Here is a 16211-nt window from a genome sequence, read left to right on the forward strand (position 1 = left end):
TTTGCAACTGTTCATATTGAGTGTGCTGTCTAGGTGAGTTCCAATGCCAGATCTTTCACTTACTATACGGTTCTGAACACCTCTAAGCCTTAGTGACCTTATCTATAAAATATGGGGACAGAAATATGGGGCGCCTGGGTGGCTCAGTTGGTTGAGTTTCTGACTCTTGATTTCAGCTCAGGTCATGATCTCACAGTTCATGGGATCTAGCCCTGAGTCAGGCTCTGTGCTGACAGCATGGAGCCTGCTTGGGATTCTCTCTCTTCCTCTCTCTCTCTTTCTCTCTCTCTCTTTAATAAGCATTAAAAAAAAAAAAAAAAAAAAAAAGACCCAGGGGCCCCTGGGTGGCTCAGTCGGTTAAATTTCTGACTTCGGCTCAGGTTACAATCTCACAATTCATGAGTTCGAGCCCTGTGCCAGGCTCTGTGCTGTCAGCTCGGAGCCTGGAGCCTGCTTCGGATTCTGTGTCTCCGTTTCTCTCTGCCCCTCCCTGCTCACGCTCTCTCTTTCTCAAAAATAAACATTTAAAAAAACTTTAAAGAAAATGGACCCAATAATACCTGGCCCCATAGTGTTGTGAGGACATAAATTATAGTGTTATTATGCTTGACAGGTAAGAGATATTCAATGAATGTTAATTCCTTGCCCTCCTACCACATGCAAGACATCGAAGGATGAAATGAAACATAAAATACAGCCTCTTTCAAAATGCTGAAGATAATTAGAGTAACATTTATGAGCAGGGATTGAAAATTCAGATGCCTACAGGGGCCAGGTAGATAAATAAACTGACAAAGCAAAGCAAGCTGGGTTAGGGAGATAATAGGAGGTAATGGGGCACTAGAAAACCCAGGTCCCATCTAAAGAGAATAAACAGCCAATACTCAGTTCTAGTCCTTCACCAAATATGTAGTGAATCCCTACTATGTGCCAGGAACTGTTCTAAAGCCTGAGGCGATCGTGGTAAACCAGACAAAAAAGGTCCCTGCTCTCATAAGAGGTCTTCTGTTCTAGTAAGAAAAGAGACCATAAGCAGGAAAATACAGCTAAGAATCGATGCCCTTGAGAGTATTAAAATGGGGTGATGTGGGGGAGAAATGGGGAAGCTGATCAAGAAAGTCAGCACTTAAAGCGAGATCTGAATGAGAATCAGACAGCCAAGTGAAGGAAGGGGGAAGATCACATGCCACACAGGGGGAGCCACAGTGTAAAGGCTCTAGGGCAGGAATAAGGTCACCGTGCTTGAGGAGGAGCGAAGCAGCAGAGGCCAGTGACGTGAGCTCAGCCAAGGATGAGGTGGGCCAGGATGGTTGATACTGTTTTTAAGTGTGAGAAAAGCCATTTGAGGGTCTTCAGGGAGGCTGATGCAAGCTATTTTATTATTTTAAGGATTACTCAGCTTCTGCTTCTAGCAGTATAAACTAGATACTCTGAAACGCCTTACTTACACGATACTCCCAGGTCTTGGATAAATTACAATAAGCTTATTTTTAATACACAGCTTAGCTTGCAAGAAAGTGAGAGAAATCCCAAAGGCATTAAAGAAGAAGAATAAACTGAAAACAGAGCATGAAGTGTAAGCAAATGCAGAAACCGGGGATTGCTTGAAGGCAAATGCATTTATCACAAGACAGAGTAGGAGGCTGAGCCTTGGGCCACTGAAAGTGGATGAGTTAAATTTGAGAGTCCCACCCTAAAGCAGGACGCTTGAAAATGGCCGCAACCTTCAACCTTCTACAAGGGTGGTCCAGGAAAAATGTTCATGCTAGCAAACAAAAGAAGCCTTGTCAAGAATTCTGTCTCCACATTCAATCTAGATGGAGTTGGTGGGAGACGTCAGGGGGAGAAAGAAAAAGAGGCATCATTACCCTCTGAAAATTTTAAGCCATGGATATGCCCCCACCCCCAAGTCTGGAATTTAATCTTACACTCTTTGTATGGTCAAAGAAACATCAAACCAAGAAATTAAAGAGCTTGCCAGAGCCCAGGTAGCTGGCAGATTCAAATACACATCTTTCCTGAAGGAAAGCATCTTTATTAATGTAGATCTCACCAATTAAGCTCAACAATGTGTTCACAATCTTTTAATTACTAAACATAAAAATAAGTGATGAGAGAGAATCCTCAGAAATCATTAAGAATACATTTATTGCCCCACAGATTTTAGATATTGCAATTACTATGTATGGAATATAAAATCATGTTTTATATGTAAAAGAAATAATGATGGTATCCAAAACATGAACAATATGGAGAAGCCAGTAGATATAACCAACCAGGTATACTTGAAGAAAAAAAAATTTCCTAGAATTAAAAAAGGTAATCATTGAAATTTGGCACCTGGGTGGCTCAGTTGGTTGAGTGACTGACTCTTGATTTCGGCTCAGGTCATGATCTCATGGTTCATAAGTTCATGCCCCACATCAGGCTCTGCGCTGACAGTGCTTGGGATTCTCTGTTTCTCCCTCTCTCTATACCCCTCCCCTGCTTGCTCTCTCTCTCTCTCTTTCTCTCTCAAAATAAATAAACATTTTTTAAAAAATCATTGAAATTTAAAATGTGTCATTTAAATATACATTAGGTATAACTAAAGAGAGAGGTTGTCAACTAGAAGATAGATCTAAAGAAATTACCCAGAATGAAATACAGGAAGCCAAGAGATTGGAAAATGAAAAGAAGTTCAGCTATAGAGAAGATATGTATGTCTAATCAGAGTTCCAGTAGGAGAAATAGAATAAGGGAAAGACAGTATTTGAATAGAAATTGGCTAAAATTTTTCCACAAACAATGAAGGTTATCAATCCACACATATAGGAAGCACAATAGATATCAAGAAAGACAAATAAAAAGTATATTCAAATATGACAGTAAAGTGTCTTTGGTCTTTGGTTTCTTTGGTCTACCAAAGAAAGAGGACCTACCATGAAAGTAACTGGAGAGAAATGACATACCACCCATAAAGGAATGATTTCTAGCCTGATAATAAATAGAAGAGACCTTAGCACATGTATCCAAAGGGCCAAAGTAAAATAACTACCAGTCTAAACTTGTGTTTCAGGGGTGCCTGGGTGGCTCAGTTGGTTAAGCATCCAACTTGTGGTCTCAGCTCAGGTCTTGCAAGTTCAAGCCCTGTGTTGGGCTGTGCACTAGGTGTAGAGCGTACTTAAAAAAATAAAAATTTAAAACTAAAAACAGAATAAAATTGTGTTTCAGCAAAGTCTTTATTAAGACCAAAAGTGAAATACAGTCATTTTGAGATGAATAAAACTAAGGGGAAAAAACTTCTAACCAGCAAGAAACCTACACAGAAAGAATTTCTGAAAATGAGACAAGAAGTAAGGTTTGAGATGCAAAAAAGACTAAGGAGTAGAGAATTTGGTACACATGTTGGTATAGCTAAACAAACATTGTACAAACAATTAAAATAAGACAACTAATATTCTGTCTCTCCCTCTCTCTGCCCTTCCCTGGTTATGCAAGTGCTAACTCCCTCTCAAAATAAATTAATAATAAATCAATAAAAAGTAATAAAGTAGTTGTCTTATTTTATGGATATGTATAACAATACCATGTCAATTGCAATGAGATGACCAGAGTTTAAGGAATTTATGTTAATTGGGAACAGAGTTAAGATATAGATTAATGATAGTAATAACTAGCAATTGATTATTTATAATGTGCCAGGTATATGTAACAACTCATTTAATATTCACAACAGCCTTATGAGTGAGATACTGTTGTTATCCTCAGTTTACAGATGAAGAGACTATGGCACAGAGGGTTTTAAATAATTTACCCAAGGTCATACAGTTAGTAGCAAAGGGCTGGGTTCAAACCCAGATAACATGATTCTACAATTAATCTATTTTGCTACCCTCTATGCTGCTTTAAAAAGTTCAATATAGGGGCACCTGGATGGCTCAGTCAGTTAAGGGTCCAACTTTGGCTCAGGTCATGATCTCACGGTTCATGGATTCGAGCCCTGTGTCGGGCTCTGTGCTGACAGCTTGGAGCCTGGAGCCTGCTTCAGATTCCGTGTCTCCCTCTCTCTCTGCCCCTCCCCTGCTTGTGTTCTCTCTCTCTCTCTCTCAAAAATAAATAAGTAAACATTTTTTTTTAAGTTCAAAAAACAAGTTCAATATAGGGGCGCCTGGATAGCTCAGTCAGTTGAGCATTCCAACTCTTACTGGCTCAGGTCATGATCCCAAGGTTGTGGGATCAAGCCCCATGTCAGGCTACGTGGTGAGCGTGGACTTGCTTAAGATGCTCTCGATCTCTCCCTCCGCCCCTCTCCCCTACTCTCTCTCTCTCTCTCTCTCTCTAAAAAACTAAAAATATAATAGTAATAAAATTTTTAAAGTTCAACATAAATGATAAATTTTAAAGTGAACAATAGAAGATATAGTTTCAAAACAATGAGGGGAGGTGGAATAAGAAAACAAAGGGGGCGGGGCGCCTGGGTGGCTCAGTCGGTTGAGCATCCAATTCTTCATTTTGGCTCAAGTCATGATCTCAGGGTTGTGGGATCAAGCCCCGTGTCAGGTTCTGCACCGACAACACAGAGCCTGCTTGGGATTCTCTCTCACCCTCTCTCTCTGCCCCTCCCGTGCTCGCTCGTGTGCACTCTCTCTCTCTCTCAAAATAAATAAATAAGCATTTTAAAAATAAAAAGAAATCAGGGGGTGGTGGCCATGTCACTGTCTGGTAGAGGCATGGAATTGGCGGCTGCTGTCTTTGGGGTGGATGAAACACGTTCTCCATGGAGGCTGAGGAACTGAGCCAAAGCTATGGCCAATACAGTGGTAACAGACTGACCATTGCTGCTGCAAGATTTGCAGGCTATTTTGCAACCCATGAAACATGGAGCCTCAGTAAAACAAATTTTTCAAAGTCCTCCAAAATCTGCCTTCAGTGGTGGCTATTCTAGGGGCTTGGGCTTTGGACCCCAAATGCCAAAGTGAGAGGCAGCACTAACACTTACTAGCCATAAGCCCTACTGCCATAAAGGAAAAACCAGAGATGCTCCTCAATAAATTATGCTTTTAAATAACCCAGACAAGGAAGGATCTCCTTATATAGCAGCCCAAATCAATAAAGCTAAAGATTTACTAGAAAGTCATGCTAAAAACGAAGTAAATGTGTGGTGAATTTTAAGTTCTTGTTAGTTTATGTATACAAGTGCCAGCTTTTTATGATCAAATGCCTCAAAGCTAAAAAAAAAAAAAAAAAAAAAAAAAGAATGAGAGAGAGAGAAAAGTATAGGAAAAGGAGAACAAATAAAAGGCCCAATGTAAGACAGGAGAAATAAAACCAAATCAGAAAACAAAATAAATAAAAATAGATCAAATTTGTCAAGGAGATTGTGAGATCGGATTTTTAAAAACCCATGAGGACACAGAAAAATTGAAAATAAAAGAATAGAAAAATATATCCTAGGCAAATATTAGCCAAAAAAAAAAGCTATATTAATAGCAGACCAAATATAAACAATACAAAATATTTTTAGCAATCCAAACAATCCCCACATGATAATGAAAGTTTCAATTCACCCACAAAATATTAAAATTCTAAGGTTGTGGGGCACTTGAGTGGCTCAGTTGGTTAAGTGTCCGACTCTTGTTTTCAGCTCAGGTCGTGCATGATCTCATGGTTCATGAGCTCAAGCCCCACATCAGGCTCTGGATTCTCTCTCTCTCTCTCTTTCTCTGGCTCTCCCTCACTCGTGGGTGTGCTCACTCTCTCTCTCTCTCTCTCAAATAAATAAACTTTTTTTTTTTAATTTTTTTTAACTTTTTTTTTTTTTTAATTTTTGAGACAGAGAGAGACAGAGCATGAACGGGGGAGGGTCAGAGAGAGGGAGACACAGAATCGGAAGCAGGCTCCAGGCTCTGAGCCATCAGCCCAGAGCCCGACGCGGGACTCGAACTCACAGACTGTGAGATCGTGACCTGAGCCGAAGTCGGACGCTTAACCGACTGAGCCACCCAGGCGCCCCTAAACTTTTAAAAAAGTTAAAAAAAGGAAAGAAAGAAAAAGGAACAGTACAGGCCAACTGAATCCTGATACAAACATCATTCTGAAATACATTCAAGCAAAAGTCACCACATTAAGAGGCTAAAAGATAAAAGCCGTACGATTGCCTGATAAATACAAAAAAAAAAATCATTTGATAAAACTTAAAGTCATCTACAATAACAAGAACTGTTTACAAACTAGGAATAAGGACAATATTCCTAAGAAACAATTTCTACCACACAATATATTTTTACTTATAATTGTGTCATATTAAAAGTAGTCCCTTTAAAATGAAGGACAAGACAGATAAGCCCCCCATCAGTAAATCTGTCCACATTACTGAAGGCAACACAGTAAAACAACAGAAAGAAATAAAAGATTAAGAATTTGAAGAGAAAAACAAAACTGTCACCATTTTAGGATTGTAATTACCCTTATGCTAAACTGATAAGAACAGATACTACACTTGATCGTGCTAAAGGCCAAGAAGTGATATATAATTGCCCTCATAAAAAACAAACCAAAGCTACAAATAAAAATTATTAGAATCTGTAACAAAGTAACAAGATGGCTAGATTTAAAATCAATGTATTAAAGTTGCATTTCTCTAGCATAGCAGCAAGCAATTAGAAAGCATAATTTCAAAAAATATCTTTAACAATAGCAACAAAAATCATGATACCTAGAAATACCTCTAGCAAAATGTGAATAGAATCTAAAGGGAGAAAATTAGAAAACTTCATTGAAAGCCTTTAATGATTGGGGCACCTGGGTGGCTCAGTCAGTTGAGCGTCGACTTAAGCTAGGTTCATCTCACAGCTCTTAAGTTTGAGACCCGTGTCGGGCTTGTGCTGACAGTTCAGAGCCTGGCTCCTGTTTCGGATTCTGTGTGTGTCTCTCTCTCTGCCCCTCCCCTACTTGCACTCTGTCTCCCTCTCTGTCAAAATAAATAAACATTTTTAAAAAATTTTTTAAGACTTTAAAGATCTTTAAAAATATAGAAATACACTATATTCACTGATAGGAAAATTCAATATCATTAAGATCTGATTCTCCTCAAATTGTACAATCAAGAAATGCCCACCAAAATTCCATCAGAGCTGAGGAATTTGGCTGATTCCCAATTTTTGTGGAGGCATGAGGTACATGGCTGACTCAACCAGTAGAGCATGCAACTCTTGGTCTCAGGGTTGTGAGTTCAAGCCCCACATTGGACATGCAGCCTACTTAAAATAAGCATATATATGTAGATAGATAGATGATAGATAGATAGATAGATAGATAGATAGATAGATGATAGATACATACATACATACATACATACAGATATAGATATAAATTTTTGTGGACGTACCAGATGCCAAAAATAGCCGTGATGCTTCTGAAAAAGAACAAGGTGGAAAGGCTTGCTCAATCAGATATTTATTTATTATAAAACCATAATAATTAAGATAGACACACCAATGAAGCAAAATACAAAGCCTAGAAGTATATGAATGTATTTTTTTGAAAATTAATATCAGAAGAGATAGCACAATAACTTGGTTGGAAAAGTATATATTAGGGAGTAAATGGTGCTAGAACATTTGGTTGTTGTTGGGAGATGATTCTACTTGAGACTCATGTTTCTGCACATCTTGTGAGCAGAGACACTAACTGCCTTTATTCCAGGCTGTCTTTTCAAGATTCTTAGTATAGCAAACAGCCTGGGAAGACAGAGATAAGGCCTCCCTCCAGAACAAAAGGTAGATTTGTTTACTGTTCCTTAATAAAGATAGTATCTCCCTGTAAGGCAAAGTCAGGTTTGCCTGACTATAAATAAATTTATAATTTATTGCCCAATTATAAAAGATTCAGGTTCTCTAAGGCTCAGGGTTCCTCTCCTGCAATGCAGGTATTATCCAGCCCTCTTCTCATAGCCCTCTGGGAATGGGACAAAGGTAACCAATGCCGACACGCTGCTTGCCGGGGCTGTGGATGATGAAGTCCTTTGTCTCTGACCAGGAGTCTCATGTGTTCTGCCGGTATCCATAGACCATGGCAGTCCAGCTTCTTAGTTTGCAAATAGGGTTACGGTCACAGTGCTTCAGTTATCCACCTGAAAAAAAAAAGGAAATTAGGGGTGCCTGGGTGGCTCAGTAAGTTAAGCGTCTGACTTGATTTCAACTCGAGTCACGATCTCACCATTCATGGGATCGAGCCCCACATCGGACTCTGTACTGACAGTGTAGAGCCTGCCCGGGATTCTCTCTCTTCCCCTCTCTCAAAATAAATAAACATTTAAAAAAAAGAAAAAAAAAAGGAAATTACACATCTGATTCGCACTGTACGCAAAAATCTCCAGATGAATTAAGGACTTAACAATGAAAGGCAAAATTTTAACTTTTAGGAGAAAATATGGATGATTTCAGAAATGGGAAGGATTTATTGAACAAAACACAAGAAAACATAAAGGAAATCATTGATAAACTCCACTAGACTGAAATAAAAGGCTTCTGTTCAACAAAATATTCCACAAAGAAAACTAAAAGCCATGAATTGGGAGAAGATGTTTGTTAAATATATTACTGGTAAAGGTTAACAATACAGAATACATAGAGAAATCTTAAAAATCAATTTCCTAAAAGCCAAAACAAAAATAATGAGCAAAAGATATGTATAGGAATTTAACAAAAAAGAAAACACAGGGGTCCTGGATGACTCAGTTGGTGGAGCGTGACTCTTAACCCCAGGGTTGTGAGTTTCAGCCCCATGGTGGGTGTAGAGATTACTTGAAAACAAAATCTTCAGGGGTGCCTGGGTGGCTCAGTTGAGCCTCCAACTTCAGCTCAGGTCATGATCTCACAGTCTGTGAGTTCAAGCCCCGCGTTGAGCTCTGTGCTGACAGCTCAGAGCCTGGAGCCTGCTTCAGATTGTGTCTCCCTCTCTCTCTACCCTTCTCCTGCTCATGCTCTTTCTCTCTCTCTCTCAAAACACACACACAAATGGCAAGCATGACAAGATATTCAGTAGTAATCAAAAAATGTAAATTAATTGCAAATGATAATGCTCATTTTATTGGCATAAATCACAAGTCTGACAGAACTGTTAGCCCGGCTGTGCAGCAGTGACAGTTCTTATACTATTTATTGGTGAGAGTAAAATCTGGTATAATCACTTTGAAAAACAACTTGGTGTTTTCTTGTAAAACTGGACATTTGTATATACTAAACTCATTCATTCTCTTCCTAGCTATATATGCTGGAGAAAATATTGCACATAAGCAAAAACAAACAAGCAAACAAACAAACAAAACAGGTACTAAAATGCAAAACACAAATATTCATCAACAGAGAATAGATAAAGAGTGAATTATTCAAAATTTATTTTTCAGTTAATTGATTAATTTACTATTACTATAAACAGGGAAATGAATAACCAAATTCATAAACATCTACGTGAATGATTAGATTAGATTAGATTAGATTAGATTAGATTAGATACGTAATGTTGAAAGGGGAAAAAACAAGTTGCAGCACACACACTGTGGCTCCATTTTTATAAATATAAAAACGAGCAACACTAAACTATATATTATTTAGAAATAAATACCTATATGGTAGAACTATAAAGGTATAAGCATAGGAATAATAAAAACAAATCACAGTATTGTGGTTACTTGGCTCACCTGGCTGGCTCATTTGGTAGAGCATGCGACTCTTGATCTGGGATGGTGAGTTCAAGCCCCACGTTGAGCGTAGAGCTTACTGAAAAAAAAGAAAAAAGATTGTGGTTACTCACGGAGAGTAGGGAAGGATTATAATCAAGGAAAGGCATACAGGCAGCTTTAACAGATCCAGATCTTAATGGAGTGAAGGGTTCATAGGTTCATTTTCCTCATGGTTTCCTAAATTATGTATATGTCATATTTTTGTATCAAATATTATCTAATGAAATAAAATAAAAGTCATTAAATATTTTAAGATAACTGACAATTGTGAGGAAAAGGGAGGGTCAGGAAGGTCAGGAGCAGGGGTGCCTGGGTAGCTCAGTCTATAAAGCATGGGACTCTTGATCTCTGGGTTGTGAGTTCAAGCCCCACGTTGGGTGTAGAGATTATTAAAAACAAAAAAAGGTTGAGAGCAGAGTCAGGGAGCTAGGAGGGAGGCTGTTGAGGGAAGGTGCTGGCTGAAACCAGAACAGGGTGGAGATAGAAGGAGGTGAATAAATCGAGGATGGTGCTGTAGATTGGGTTTCCTGGGAAGCCAACCGGGAAAGATCGGGGTGAAAGAAGTGTATTGTGCAGGGTTCTCAGGATCAGCACCTGCGAGAGGAAGGCAGCAGCAAGTGGGCACGAGAAGGCGGGCTGGGATGAGGCAAGTAGGCTCACGGAGGCCCCGGCTGACCTGCAGGGAGTGCAGATGCTGGGATGGCTTTTCAGGGTTGTCCTGCGTTACGTGGAGTCCGGGCCTCAAGCATCGGTCACTGTATGTGGGTGCTTACCCCCAGAAGGGGGTGTAACCTTGGGTGTGGTGGGTCTCTTCAGCTGAGGGCAGTTTCCAGAGAGGGCAGAGGGCTGTGAGGTGACAACCCATCCAGCACCTGTGGGAATAAGGCCTAGTTCTGAAGAGGGGGGCCCTGGGGGCATCTCACAGTATCTACTGCAGACAGGTGTTTGGGGGATATAAGACTTGTTAGATTGAATGTGGAAGATGAAGAGAGCTACTGAAAAGGGAAGTTGGTTCCTGAGACAGGAATAAGAGGAGGACAAGGAGGACGAGGAGGACGAGGAGGATGAGGAGGAGGTTAGAGAGATGGAAATCCAAAATTATTATTAGAAGGGTGTTGAGGGGGTAGAGGTGACAATGAGGTTGGGTGGGCTGATGTGGTAACAGCAATAATAGCCAATGTTTGGATAGCACCATATAGCTTACAAGTGCTTTCACGTCCATTGTCTTATTTGCCTTCACAACACCCCTCTAAGGTATTATCATGCCCATTTAACAAAGGAGGTATGTGAGGCTCAGAGAGGCTAAATGATTTGCCCATAAGACCACAGAGGATAGGGGAGCCTGGCTGGCTCAGTCAGAGGAAGCTGTGACTCTTGATTTCAGGGTAATGAGTTCAAGCCCCATGCTGAGTGCAGAGATTACTTAAAATAAATAAATAATTTAGGGGTGCCCGGGTGGCTCAGTCAGTTAAGCGTCCAACTTTGGTTCAGGTCATGATCTCATGGTTCGTGGGTTCAAGCTCCACATGGGTCTCTGTGCTGACAGCTCAGAGCCAGGAGCCTGCTTCAGATTCTGTGTCTCCCTCTCTCTCTGCCCCTTCCCTGCTCACACTCTGGTCTCTCTCTCTAAAAATTAAATAAATCTTTAAAAGAAAAAAAAGATCACAGAGGATGGTCTTCACCACAGATGTCCTCACTCCTTATTTTGACAATGGCTTTCAGATACACTTTGGCTCTTGGTCTGTGGGCAGGAGTCAGCCTGCATTTGCCTTTCAAAAGTCATGTCCTGAAACTTCAGTTTCTTGGAGGGATTAGCTGGATTTCATTTCTTCAGTGCTAGTTCCCTGTGATCCTTCCAGAAGAGACTAATAGTTTGCATATGATAGCTAAAAAGAAAAAAAAGAAAATGCATTTCTAAGTCAGTTTTTCATTTTGAGAACATTTAGCATCAAGGCACAAATGTACTGCCTTCTCTGAAATAAAACATTAATTCTCTCTCCAATGTAGTATACCAGTTAGATCATTAAAATTGATCCTATGATAGCCAATCCTTGGTAAATTGAGATGAAGAAATGGGTTTACCTTACTTCCTGCCACTCGCTCTCTTAAAAAGTTGGGGGTGCCTTGGTGGCTCAGTCAGCTAAGTGTCCAGCTCTTGATCTCAGCTCAGGTCTTGATCTCAGGGTCGTGAGTTCAAGCTCAACATTGGGCTCTGCGCTAGGTGTGAAGCCTACAATAAATGAATGAATGAATGAATGAATGAATGGGAATTTCCTTCTACTGGGTGATATCTGTTTCATTATTTCAACCATAAGTCAACAGGCCCCAGGTCTCAGATGTCAGACCAACCTGTGGTTCAATCCTAGTTTCCAGAATTACTTAAATACTGTCCTTTCCTCTGGCGTTAACTGAAAGGAACTTTTCCTAAGGACCAATTTGGCAAATATGTTTGCAGTTATGGACTAAAGGCTGATCTTTGGCCAAGCCATGATGGCGAACGGTAAGGTTCCTGGAAGTATGTGAATGTGACGTTATCTTGCCAACAGTTTCTGGAGTCAAAACGTTTACTTAAAACTTTAGCTTCCTCCAAAGCAGGAATTTCTAAAATTTTAGAAGCAGCTTTCCTTATCAAAGCCTTTACACTTTTCAGGTCTTTTGATTTTAAAAAGCTTGTGAATTCTCTTCTAGGTGATTAAAACCCATTTGGAATTAAATACAGTTGCCCTGATCATGTCAAAAATGATGAAGTTGCTTTCCTAGAGCTTAATTTACTGTACAGACTTAGAAAGCAGTTGGATTTTTTTTAATTGACTTGTACTGCCATCTTGTGGTATACTTCATTGCAAATTTCAACACCCTTTAGTGCATTATTTGTAGGTCCACTGGGTTACCTTAAAAACGTCGTAAAATCAAGGATTTATGCTTGCAAAAATAGAACTACTTCCTCTGTGCCATATATAAGTCCCCTCATATACCTTATAGGCTAAGAAAAAATTAAATATGGAAGGGAGAGCCCAACAGAGATCCTCTTAAACCACTGAGGCGCCTAATGTTAGTTTTGTTTTTTACTTATCTTTAATTTTCACCATGATTATTCCACATAAGCTGCTGCTTTCTCTTAGATAAATACATACAATTCTTGCTGACTGATTTAATGGCCACTCTATTTGGAGAGGCAGAAATGTGTAAAGGTTGAACACAAGAGATCTCACACGATACTATCTGGGTTCATTCTTTTTTTTTTAACTTTATTTATTTTGAGAGAAAGAGAGCAAGTGGGGGAGGGGCAGAGAGAGAGGGAGAGAGAGAATTCCAAGTAGGCTCCACACTGTCAGACCAGAGCCCAATGCTGAGCTCAATCCCAGAACAGTGAGATCATGACCTTAGTTATCAAGAGTTAGACACTAATTGAGAGTTAGATACTTAACTCTGAGTTAAGTGACTGAGCCACCCAGCTGTGCTGATGCTGCCTGGGTTCAAATCCTAGCCCAGAACTTGCAATCACGTGTACCTTTGGACTAATTATAAAACATCTCCATGCCTCAGTTTCATAATCTGTACAACAGTGATAATAATCAAATCTACCTCATAGAGTAGTACAAGAGACACTATGCTCAGCCCAGAAACTCGCACAAAGTAAATGCCCAATGGGAACCAATGGGAACAAGGTGCCATTACATCAGATCACTGGGAGCCTAATTTGCATAGCCCCTCAGGATGCCGAGATAATAGAAGAGCCCCCTGTTGTATTCCATTAGCAAATAGATCTTTAGACACAACAGGACCCATGGTCAGGTCTCTGGACCCTAGAATTATCATACGATCCAGCAATTCTAGATAAATACCTAAAAGAATTGAAAACAGAGACTCAAACAGGTATTTTTACTCCAAAGCTCACCACAGTATTATTCACAATAGCTTACACCCCAGATGTCCATCAGCAGATGAATGGATAAATAAAATGAGATCTATACCTAGAAGGGAATATTATTCAGCCTTAAAAAGGAATGAAATTTTGATATACGCTACTGTGTGGATGAAACTTGGAAACATTATGCTAAGTGAAATAAGTCAGACACAAAAGAATAAAGTCTGATTCCACAATATGGGGAATATTCCCATTCACGGACACAAGAAGTAGAATAGTGATTACCAGGGGCTGGAGGAAGAGAGGAATGTGGAGTTATTATTCAATGAAGAAAGTTTTAATTGGGGATGATGAAAAAGTTCTGTAGAAAAAATAGTGGAGACAGCTGCACAACAGTGTGAAGGTGTTTAATCCCTGAAATTGTACACTTAAAAATGGTTAAAATGGTAGGGCACCTGGGTGGCTCAGTCGGTTAAGCTTCTGACTTCGGCTCAGGTCATGATCTTGCCCTTCCGAGTTTGAGCCCCACGTGGGGCTCTGTGCCAACAACTCAGAGCCTGGAGCCTGCTTTAGATTCTGTGTGTCCCTCTCTCTCTCTGCCCCTCCCTTGCTCACACTCTATCTCTCTTTCAAAAACAAACATTTTAAAAAAATGGTTAAAATTACAACTTTTTTTAAAATTTTCATTTATTTTAAGAGAGACAGAAACAGTGTAAGTGGGGGAGGGGCAGAGAGAGCGAGAAAGAATCCCAAGCAGGCTTCAAGCTGCCAGCGCAGATCCTGACGCGTGTCTCCAACTCACAAAACAGTGAGATCATGACCTGAGGCCAAAACCAAGAGTCGGAGGCTTAACCGACTGATCCACCCAGGCGCCCCTAAAATGGGAACTTTTAGGGGCGCCTGGGTGGCGCAGTCGGTTAAGCGTCCGACTTCAGCCAGGTCACGATCTCGCGGTCCGTGAGTTCGAGCCCCGCGTCGGGCTCTGGGCTGATGGCTCAGAGCCTGGAGCCTGTTTCCGATTCTGTGTCTCCCTCTCTCTCTGCCCCTCCCCCGTTCATGCTCTGTCTCTCTCTGTCCCAAAAATAAATAAAAAACGTTGAAAAAAAAATTTTTTTTTAAAAAAATGGGAACTTTTATGTTGTGTATATTTTATTTTACCACAATAAAACAAAATAGGCAGGGCCAGAAACCTGGCCACACAAATTTCCTCTTCCCCAGTCTTTACTACTACATACAAGCACTGGGCTCAGCACCCTGGGACACCATCACGGGACAGGGATCCAAGACAGGGTGCACCAGGACCTCAAAGGAGGCCACACAGCCTTCTGACTGACTACTCCATCTACACACACACACGTGTACACGTACACACACACGCGCACACACACGCATTTACACACACAGGCACACAGGCACGCAGATATTTTTCTGTGTTACCTTCTGACTCTTGGAGGGAGGACAAAGAGGCAGCACTCTGGAATCCGGAAAGCTGCCAGGGTTTGTGGGACAGTGGCTCTTTAACCTGGGCCCTCCTTTTCCCCTGAGGCTACCTCGGCCTGGTAAATTGAGGTTAGGCATTTAAAAGTACAAAAATATCCCCAAAAAAGTGCATATGATTCTAACTTTCATTTGTAGGCAGAGCAAAGAGTAAATGTGGACGATCTCAATGCCTATTGATTAATGCTGAGAAAGAGCTTAAATGAACCAGCGAACCAAAAGATAAGCCAGATCCAGAAACAGCTGTGGCTCTAACCCCCGGCACAGGACGGGAAGTTCATGAGACAGCTCAGCAGATAGAGAGCTAAAAACCTGCTCTTATATGCTTCATACTCCGAGTTAAGCAAATGTGTATATGAAAGGAGCCAGGGAAAAACAAAACCAAAAGTCCCTTCCTCCAAACCCTATTAAGACACAGTCTGCTTGGAAAAAACAAAAAACAAAAAACAAAACAAAACAAAAAAAACAAAAAAACATTTTGGCCCAGCATTTTGAAAATATCTTATAATGAGGCACACATGTTTTTTTAATGTATAACCCAGAATTCACTGATCACCTATTTTCAGACACTGTATTGGGAGGATTCTTATGTCTATTACCTATTGCCACATAACAAATTACTCCAAAATTTTGTGGCTTAGAACAATAATTACATATTATCTGTCACATTTCCTGTGGGCCAGGAATTCAAACAGGGCACTGCACCTGTTTAGGGATGGCTCATCTCCGCTCCAGACCGTGGGACGTCAGCTGGAAGCTTGTAGGCTGGAGGCTGGGATCACCTGAAGCGCTGCTCACTCACATATCTGACGGTGGATGCTGACTACTGGCTGAGAGCCAGCCAGAACACCCACATGTGGCCTCCTTATGTGACCTGGGCTTCCTCCCAACGTGGTGGCGGGGATCAAAGGGCAAGCAACCCAAGAGAGAAAAACAGTGAAAACTTCATGCCTGTTATGAACTGGCCCTGGAAATCACATAGCCTCACGTTGGCCTCATTCCATCGATTGGTGCAGTTTACAAGAGGTAGGAACTAGACCCCACGTCCCCTAGCACAGCGTAAGAGCACTGTAAGGGCGCCTGGGTGGCTCAGTCAGTTAATCATCCGACTTAGGCTCGGGT

The 16211-nt window shown here is 40.7% G+C and overlaps 1 long non-coding RNA gene across 1 annotated transcript; it reads right to left on the minus strand.

The window, feature by feature from the left end:
* Positions 1 to 7425: 7425 nt before the first annotated feature.
* Positions 7426 to 9909, minus strand: LOC131508425 (uncharacterized). Its single transcript, XR_009260007.1, has 2 exons — positions 9683 to 9909; positions 7426 to 8113 (listed from the first exon to the last, which is right to left on the minus strand). It is a non-coding gene; the product is annotated as an uncharacterized LOC131508425 (long non-coding RNA).
* Positions 9910 to 16211: the final 6302 nt, after the last annotated feature.

This window comes from Neofelis nebulosa, chromosome 4 (assembly GCF_028018385.1).
Source record: "Neofelis nebulosa isolate mNeoNeb1 chromosome 4, mNeoNeb1.pri, whole genome shotgun sequence".
NCBI lineage: Eukaryota > Metazoa > Chordata > Mammalia > Carnivora > Felidae > Neofelis > Neofelis nebulosa.